Consider the following 10,000-nt stretch of genomic DNA (forward strand, 5'->3'; position numbering starts at 1 on the left):
AGCAGAGGAAGAAGCTGAGTGCTGAGAAAGTCCCAATAAAAGCCCTCAGGGAACTCTGGAGCTGGAATGGCCCTTTAGAATAACCCTAACTTGGGATGTAGTTGGAGGAAGGAGAAAACCTACCAAAAAAAAAAAAAAAGAAAAAAATTAAGGGACAATTCTATATCCCTATTCCAGGGAAACTTGTTAGTTTATTCATTTACTTGCTCATTCATTCATTCATTCAGTGGTACAGATTTGGTGCTGGATGCTGGGGGAGTACAAAGTGAAGCCTGAAGAGGACATGGAGATGATGCCTGCATGAGCCAGTGAACACAATTCACAGGCGCTAAGGTAGAGGTGTACACAGGGTTCCATGAGGGAGTGGACATGGGCGCTGAAACCAGGGAGGAGAGGCCAAGATGTTGCTGCCTCCCTGGAGGTGACTGTGCTTCTCTGGGGCTGGGGACGGAAGGGCATTCGGGCCCGGGTGAGGCTGTCTTAACATCTTAGTCAGTTTGTTGCTAGAACAAAAATACTAGGGGTTTGTAAACAGCAGATGTTTATTTCTCACAGTTTTGGAGGCTGGGAGACTGAGATCAGGGTGTCACATCGGCCTTCAGGAGAGGATCCTCATCTGGATTACAGACCTCAGACTTCTTGCATCCCCCATCCTCAGTGGAAAGAGAGTTCTCTGAGGTCTTGATCTCTCTCTCTCTCTCTCTTTTTTTTTGAGACAGAGCCTCAAGCTATTGCCCTGGGTAGAGTACTGTGGCATCACAGCTCACAGCAACCTCCAACTCCTGGGCTCAAGCGAGTCTCCTGCCTCCGCCTCCCAAGTAGCTGGGACTACAGGTGCCCACCACAATGCCTGGCTATTTTTTGGTTGCAGCTGTCATTGTTGTTTGGCGGGCCTGGGCTGGATTCGAACCCAGCAGCTCAGGTGTATGTGGTTGGAGCCTTAGCTGCTTGAGCCACAGGTGCCGAGCCTCTGTGGGGTCTCTTAGAGGGCGCAGATCCCACTCATGACAGCTCTATCTCATGGCCTAATTACTCCCAAAGACCCCAACTCCTAATACCATCACCTTGGAGGTTAGGGGTTCGACAGATGGACAAACACTTAGTCCATGCCAGGGGCCAGGAGAGTGCCAGGGAAGTGAGGTGGGGTCAGAAACAAAGACCCTTGGATGTGGGAGTGGCAGGGCGGTGAGGTGAGGAACTAACCCTGTGGTTTCCTCACACTCCCTGTTTATCACCTTGGACTCTCTGTTCCCCCTGCAATTCTCCCCAAGAGGGAGGAGACCAGCGTTGGTCAGAACAGAGAAGAGAGGTGGTGAATTATTACCCATTGGGTTCCAGGGTCACAGGAGCAGGTGTAAAACAGAAAGATTTGGGATGAAAGTGTGATCGGCTGAAAGCAGTTTTTCTCTTCCTCTCCCTCTGGGGTAGATGAAGAAGATGTGGCAAGCTTGGAGCTGGACATGAGAGAAGAGGCTGTGGCAGTGACGGATGGCCACGGAAAGGGGAATGGTCAGAAGACATACCAGTTAACCCTTCAAGTATCACCCCAGCATGGAGGCATGTGGATGGGAGGGCAGGAGGTATAAAAGGTAGACGTGTCTCAGAGGCCACGGACAACCAGTGATCAGGGTGGTGGGGACCTGACACCATAAGGCTGTGTCTCTGCTGAGGCCCGGGCACCTCAAGTTGGTGTTTAGGACTCAGGAGGTCCTGGCCTTGTAGGTGTGGACCAAGGTGGGGCTGAAGGGGTGAGGGTGAGAGCATAGGCCTCACTGAGCACTTGCCAGGTCCAGGTACATGCTGGCTGCTATGGAAAGTGAGAGACATGAGGCACCCCCTACCCTCAGGAAGTTCAGTGATGGGATAGACCTTTGTAGAGGAATTGTGATCAGAAGGACCATCCTGGAAGAGACACGCACAGGGAAACCTAGCAGCTCAGCAGGTGCCGTCTCATTGGTTATCTCGTTTGATCCCTGCAACAATCGTAGGCATTGTCTCCATCGTCTGTAGCTTTAGAGATTCAGACACTGAGAAGCAGAGAGGTAGGTTTGGGGTCAGAAATCCAGACACTAACTCCTAATTCTAAAGCTGCAGCAACTGTAGTTCATCTCATTAACTCTTGCTGATGGCACCAATCAACTGTGGTGTATTGGCCAGTGGCAATATCCTATCAGGCATTCTTAAGACCTGATTTTGTGATGGTTGATTTAAGGTGTTCACTTAACTAGATTGAGGGATGCCCAGATGCCTAGATGGCTGGTGAAGCATCTTTTCAGGGGGGATTGATGGGTGAGCCAGGGACTGAGCAAGGAAGACCTGACCTTAATGGTGGACATTATCCAATCAGCTAGAGGCCTGGCTAGGACAAACAGGCAGAATAATGTGGGGGGCAGTGTCTAAAAAACACCTGTAATCCTAGCACTTTGGGAGGCTGAGGTGGGTGGATTGATTGAGCTCTGGAGTTGGAGACCTGACTGAGCAAGAGCAAGACCCTATCACTATTAAAAATAGAAAAACTAACTGAGCATAGTGGTGGGCGCCTGTAGTCCCAGCTATTGGAGAGGCTGAGGCAAGAGGATCACTTGAGCCCAAGAGTTTGAGGTTACTTGGAGTTATAACCCCATGGTATTCTACCCAGGGTGACAGAGTCTCAAAAAGGAAAAAAAAAAAAAAACAAAAAAAAAAACAGGGAGAAGAAGGAGGATTCCCTCTTTCTGATCTCTCTCTCTCTTCTGGAGTAGGATACCTTTTCTTAGTGAATATCAGACTCCAGGTTCTTTGGCTTTTGGACTCTGTGACTTGCACCAGCAGCCTTCTGGGGCAACTCAGGCCTTCAGCCTCAGACTGGGAGCTGCACTGCTGGCCTCTCTGGGTCTGAGACTGGGAATGAACCATGCTCCTTGCTTCTGTGGGTCTCTAGCCTGCAGACTGCCTAGCATGGGACTTCTCTTGCCCACTAATACATTTCCTTTCATATATCCCCTTGGTTCTGTCTTTCTGAAAAACCCTGACCAATACAAACTTAAAGCACTTTACATGAGAAGGTTTCTGATCTCCCTCCTCAGGAAGCAGCAGGTCAGAGCATTCCTCTTTAAAATAACTTCTGGATATTTCCACCATTGGAGAGAATTCGTTTTAGTCGATTCTGAAGACCCCACTTGGATTCTAGTCTCCAGCTCTCAGGAAGCTCAGGGCTCCTTATTTTCTATCTGGGCCTCATCACTCACTTTTTGCTTCCATGATAAGAGGGGGAGGGCACCCTGTGAGACACACCAAGCCTGGTGGAGCATGCTCTGACTGGTGGTGCTTATGACTAGTAAACCTTGGGGCCCTTGAGGGAAGGGGAGAAGTAGGCCCTGCTGAGAAAGATGAGATGCATATAATTACTGCTGACATTTGCCGCTGCTGGAGATCTTCTCAGAGAGACCCCATGCCTCTAATGGGATGCCTTCCCAGGGAGATGGCATCCAGCTTGATGAGTCAATGTGGCTTCATTAGTCTCTCCCTGATATTTAATAGCAGCTAAAACCCAGCTCTCTGGAGGCCCAGTGTAGGCCATCCACACAGGGAGGAACAGGGTCGGGCTGGGAGGGCTGCAGTCAGCATGGGATGTTTTCTGCCTGTCAGGAGCAAATCCAAGTGCAAATCCATTCTTCTGCTTGTGACTTCATCAGTTGCTACAAGGGTAGACTAAATACATAGGAAAATAAATAAACAAAAGACACTGGTAGTAAGACAATTAGCTAATAGGGAAAAGAAAGAGAACTGGCATTTATGGAGCACTCAGATCCCTCCTGAGCTCAACCGTTCAAAGATTCTTCCAGAACTTTTATCTGCTCTACATACATGATGATTTTTAATCCTCACCAAGGGCCTCTGCTTATTATTTTAGAGAGAAGCAACAGAGACCGGGGAGCTTAAGGATTCTGCGTGGCTGCCCAGGTGTAAGGACTCTGGAAAGGCAAAGTTTGTGTTCTTTGTACTCTCAGAATCAGGGTTGGCTACTGCCCATGGGGTAAAATCCACCCCACTGCCTGATCCAGTGTGGGATGGATCTAAGAATGGCTTTTGTGATTTTAATGGTTAAAAAAAAAAAATCAAAATAGGGTGGCACCTGTGGCTTAGTAAGTAGGGTGCTGGCCCCATATATTGAGGGTGGCTGGTTCAAACCTGGCCCGGGCCAAACTGCAAGGAAAACAAAATAGCCGGGTGTTGTGGCAGGCACCTGTAGTCCCAGCTACATGGGAGGCTGAGGCAAGAGAATCACCTAAGCCCAGGAGCTGGAGGTTGCTGTGAGCTGTGACTCCACAGCATTCTACCGATGGCGACAAAGTGAGACTCTGTCTCTAAAAAAAAAAAAAAAAAAAAATTAAAAAAAAATCAAAATAATAATAACATTTCTACAATTGCCAAGATGTGGAAACAAATGCCCATCAACCCAGGAATGGATTAATAAACTGTGGTATATGTCTACCATGGAATTCTCTTCAGCCATATGAAAAGTTGATGACTTCACATCTTTTGTAATGACCCAGACGGAGTTGAAACACATTCTTCGTAAAGTATCACAAGAATGGAAAAGCAAGTATCCAATGTACTCAATAGCAGTAGGAAGCCAGTAGATAAACTAATACGTGCCCACATAAGAGAAAAACTCAATTCAATTCAAGTTGGGGGATGAGGGAGGGGAGGGGAGGGGAACGGTGTGTTTCCAGTAATGAGCACGACGTAAGGGTATATGGCACACATCCTGGGTGCGGGACACAACTGCAACAGGAACCTTAGCTAACACTTGCAAACCTTGTAAACTAGTTGTGCCCTCATATTAATCTGAAATAAAACAATAATAGTAGCATTTCACGGCACAGGAAAATTATGTAAAATCCCAATTTTGATGCCCTTAAATGAAGTTTTACTGGAACACAGACCTGCGCATTTGCTTACGGATTAATCTGTGGCTGCTTGTGCCCTGCGATGACAAAGCTGAATGGATAGTCATGACAGAGCACTGTGGTCAGCAAGATGGAAAATATTTACTAACTGGACATTTTACAGAAAAAGCTTACCAACCCCATTCACACTGATTCCCAGTCATCCTGAATGACAGAAAAAGATGGATTAAATTCAGAAACAGGCGCACACTTTATTGATAACTGACTTTGTTAGCTATAATTAAGCACTCACAATTTCAGAAACATCAAACACTGTTCTGTCACCAGCCAGGAATGGCCCCATAAGGGTTTTAGGATTTACAAGCATCATTAACTATTGCAGTAGAGATTTCTCAGCCACTTCAATGATTTGCCTTGAAGGTACTTAATATTTTCAAGTAGATGCCAGGAATGGGGTTTTGAATGGAACTGGCAGAGTTTGTTAAGATTTTTGGTCTCTCGATTATCACGTGCATGTGATTACTGCAAAAAATAAAAATGTTTACTTTCCCCAAAGTCCCAAAGTGGCTTAGCTCAGGGTTTGTGGCTGATTTATCAGTGGTGATGGTGTAGATCATGTTTGTCCATTTCAAGTGAAAGGGAAGTCAAGGAAGAAAGAAGACAACTCATGTAGGTGGTTAACCAGGTCACTGGTTTTATTGCAGCACGCTTTTAAAAGAACAGGCATGAGCAAGCTGTCTCCCTTTCCAATCCAAGAATGCTTGATTCCTCTGTGATGCAAAACTCTCTGAGCTGACAAGGAACACCCCAAGAGGGGCAGATGTGGAAGACTCTTTCTTTCTATTTTGGCACATGGCTCTCTTTGATTCAGGGGAGCCCTCCTCTCCTCAGTGCTTCTGTCCTGCTTGTGGCCCCAGGAGGACTGTGGGCTGACTGCTTTTGTCCCATTTCCCACTGGATGCTCCCCCCCCCCCACCTTCTGTGAACCTTCTGGACTCCTGTCTGGCTAAATCTTCTTCACTGGTGCCATTATATCTTGTGCCAGCATCTGCCTTATTTTAAGGTATGTGTCCAATCATAGGATGCTTGTCTATTTCCCTATGACCTTGAGCTTCTTAAGGGGCACTGTTTATTTTTTCACTTCTATACTCTTAGCATCCCAAACAGTGCCCAACATATAGTTGCCCCTCACTAGATACTTATTAAATATATAAATGGATAGGTTTCTTGGGGGGGGGGGCTTGCCAGGGAGGGAGCCTACTAGGATAAAGTTCTGGGATCTGACTGCATTACTTCCTTCTTCTCCCAATGAGAGAGAAAAGGAGCAGCACCCACAAGCCCCTGGGGAGGTCTTCTGCTGGCCAAAGCACCCTTTTGGACAGAGGGCAACGGAAGCAGGTGTAGAGAGGGTGAATGCTAGGATGGAGGCTTTGAAGTGAGCCTGCAGGCCTGCTGACAGTGACAAGAACCGCTGTGTGCAGCACCTCGCAGTTGCCACAACCCCATTTAGACCTCATCACGACCCTGTCAGGTGGATGTTATTTTTTGTTTTACAGGGGAAAGGAGCCAAACTCAGATGATCTAACCTTTCTGACATCACCTACTTAAGTAAGCAGTTAAGTGGTAACTCAAGCTTGGGCTTTGTTTTTTTTTTTTTTTAAACCTGGTGAATGTTCCTTTGGGAAAAAAATCTCTCTCTTTTTGATGAGTGACTTCACAGAAAAATCCAAACACTTTTCATTCCTGCTTTCTAGTAATCTTGAGCCATTTAGGTAATTATTACGTTTCTCACACATTTAGTTTCTCCCAATAAACAGAAGAAAAGAACCCTGAACTGATGCTCTCATGGTCTCTGTTCCAGAGCTTTTAGTCGCTCTCTTAGGCCTGTTTTTGTCCTAGGAGCTGGCCCTGCAGGGTGGTGGAAGGAGTGAGAAAGTGGACAGAACTCTGACCTTACGGCAGACAGGATTTAAAGTAGAAGAGCCAAATTCAGTCCCAGGTCCTCTACTGAGGTGGGGAATGTGGGTAACACGTGCCAAACTGCTAGACGCTGGGCCTGAGCCAACACCAAGAGCAAGGTCACTAGCCCGGCCAGAGGCCTGAGACAGCGGCTGCACACAGGAGTGTGGGTTGGTTGGACATTTGGACTCCTCCACACCAGTGCAGGAGCCAGGCCTGATTTGGTATTTTTAAAACCATTGAAACTAGAATGGGGCCTGAAATTTGGGGGAGATGGAGAGGATGTGAGATTCGTGGTGCCCGGGGCTCAGAGCACAGCCAAGGGAACAGTTCTGGCCTTCACTTTGAGCCCAGTGGCTTGAGTGGGTTTGTATGAGAGACTGTGAAACACAGTCTGTGTCTGCTAGGGATGCAGCGGGAGGTTTGAGATCAGCACTCCTGTGTAGCTCATGACTTGGCTGCATGCTGAGTGGGAAGTTCAGGGAATGGTCCAGCTTCCCCAGCCCCAAAGCCAATTGTCAGTTGTTTTTTTTTTTTTCAGTTTCCACAGAGACCGTTAAAGATCGCCAGTATATTTCAAGTTGTCATGGCGAGGTATCAGGGAAAGTTTTCAATTAGCAATGATCGCTCCTGGGATAAACCTCACTGGCTATAGCACTGCCACCGTGCAAAGCAGGACTAAGAGTCATCTTGGCATCTCATGCTTCTACCCCATCACCGAGTCTGTCAGTGACATTGCTGGAATGGCTCAGAATTCTGTCCACAGTTCTCTACCCTGCAGCCACCACCCTAATCCAAGGTAGCCCCACCTTTCTCCTGGAGCTCTGCAACAGCCTCCCACCTGCCTGCAACTGGGCCTGGAGCCTGCATCTTCTCCCATGGCCACACCCAGCCTGTTCCCTACCCAGCATCCCAGGATCTTTCCAACATGCACCTCTGATCTTGTCTTACTCCCACCCCATTTTTTAGATCTCACCTCAAGCCCCCTTTTCTTCAAGTCCTTCTGTTTTTTGCCCTGAAAGTCTCATGCATTGTTCCATCCAAGGCCTCATCATGGTTTTTCATTATACCTTTTTTTTTATATGTGACTAATAGATGAATTTCTTTCTTCTCTACTATACACTAAATTCCATGAAGAGAAGGACAGTATCTATTTTTCGCTCATCCACGACCGTGTTTCCCAAGCAACCAACACAGAGTATAACTTGATAGGTGTTAAATGAATAAGTAAATAAATAAATTCCAGTGAGGAAGGAATGGATGGAGAAATGGATGGGCAATGTAACGACTCCCTGCGAGCAAGTCTCTGAGGGAAGAGAAGGCGGCAGAGCCCTGGGCTGAGACCCCTTACTTCCTGCAAGGGCTTGGAGACTCCTTTCTGAAACACTCACTGAAAAGGTTTCGTTATTCCAAGATGCTTTCTCTAAATGGGTGTTGCTATAATGAACTAAAACTAGGAATTGCATAATCTGACACACACACACACACACACACACACAAAAACCCAAAACCATAAAGCAAATTTGGCTCTTATCTAGGCAAACATAAACAAACTAGACATTATAATGTAACATTCGCAGATATTTTAGAATACAGAGGAGGGGAGGGTGGAGTGGGAAAGGCGAGTGTATGAAATGAATTTTGACAGTCTGATGTGGACTTCTTTTGGCCACTTGGTGCTTGGATGATTTTGACTTTGGACCAGAGGCGTTGGCCTGAGTGTGCCACACTCCCCAGAAGCCCCCTCTGCCTCCGTGTGTGCACCTGCAGGGTGGAGTGCCTGCAGGACCCATTGCGTCGACCTCACTTACAGATGGGATCTCTGAGTCAGTGCTCTGGGATGGGAGTAGGTTCAGGAGGGGTGGGGCCGTGGAGAGCTGGGGGAGAGGGCTGGAGTTGTGCTAATGAGTGTTGATGGTGTGGTGGAAAGATCTCAGGCTTGGACATCAGACATACCTGGGTTCAGATCATGGCTGGTCTTGTAACAATTAACTAAAGCTTTCTGAGCGCTTGGTTTCTCCTCTGTGAAATGTGTATAGCGGGATCCACCTCGCAGGATGGCTGTAAGGATGCAGTGTTTCAGGAGGCCAGCACAGACACTGTGCTTACAGTCGGGGGCCGTTGGTGTTTCTTCCTTTTCCTTTTCTTTACCTGTCCTTTAGGAAGTAGCATGGTGCAGAGGATGGGTGGGGGGCGGCGGGGTACATTTTGCAGCCAGACTGAATTAACTGAGGTGCTGGCTGAGCCATGGACTGTCTGTGTGGTCTTGTATAAGTAGCCAAACCTTTTAGATCCCTCCCACCCTTTCCCCATCTGTAAACCGGGAATGGCAGTGGGGAGGAGCCACCTTGCAAATTGAACATCACACAAGAGAACGTATGCGCTGAGTTGAAGGTGAACTCCTTATATGCAAATTTCCTCTTCTGTGCTCCTTTGTGAGTTGATGGAGTGATTCATACATGTAGTTATTTGCCCATTTAGGGTGATTGAGCCTTGTTAAAAGGAAAAAAAAAAAAAAGAAACAAACAAACACACACACAGAGAAGAAATGTGAGCCCAGGAGTAGCCCTGCGGAATACTAACTAAGACATCTGCTTTCACAGCCTGTCTTCAGGGCAGGGCTGTTTCACAGGGCTGTTTGTGGATCCTGCTCGCGTTGGTATGCCAGTGGTGTCCCCAAACCACGGCTTTGTACGAGGCAGAGCTTCTGCCACTGACGGACTCTGGCTCTGTCTGAGCCACGCAGCTTCTAAGACATCCTGGATGACAAAACTCCCCCTCTGTTATTTCTGGATGTATAGTCTCTTTCATTATATTTATAAAATGGCCATCAAAAGAAAACCAAAACCTCCCGTCCCAAGCTTCTCCCAAGAGTGTTTTTCTACTTTTGTCCACAGATGGGGTAAAAATATGTCTTTCTACAGTTCTTAGCATCAAGGCTGCTGCTGCTTCTTCTTCTTTTTTTTTTTTTTAACAAGGAAAGGGCTGTTTCACGTTCTGAAGAGATGGGTTCCTTCTTCTAACATTGCTAGTTTCCTATAATCTCCCAAATGCACCCATTTTTTCATCACCTTTATGTGAAAGGTGGAGAGAGGGGAAAGGGTTTCTACTTCTGCCTGTTTTAAGCTGAATTTAAATGAATCCTAGGC

General features: G+C 47.1%; 1 non-coding gene across 1 annotated transcript; it reads right to left on the reverse strand.

Moving 5' to 3' along the window:
* Positions 1-7,392: 7,392 nt before the first annotated feature.
* LOC111728495 lies at positions 7,393-7,526 on the reverse strand. The gene has a single exon (XR_002775769.1). It is a non-coding gene; the product is annotated as a U4 spliceosomal RNA (small nuclear RNA).
* Between the last annotated feature and the right edge of the window lie 2,474 nt (positions 7,527-10,000).

Source organism: Otolemur garnettii, unplaced genomic scaffold (genome assembly GCF_000181295.1).
Source record: "Otolemur garnettii isolate 467f Iridium unplaced genomic scaffold, OtoGar3 scaffold00162, whole genome shotgun sequence".
Lineage (NCBI taxonomy): Eukaryota > Metazoa > Chordata > Mammalia > Primates > Galagidae > Otolemur > Otolemur garnettii.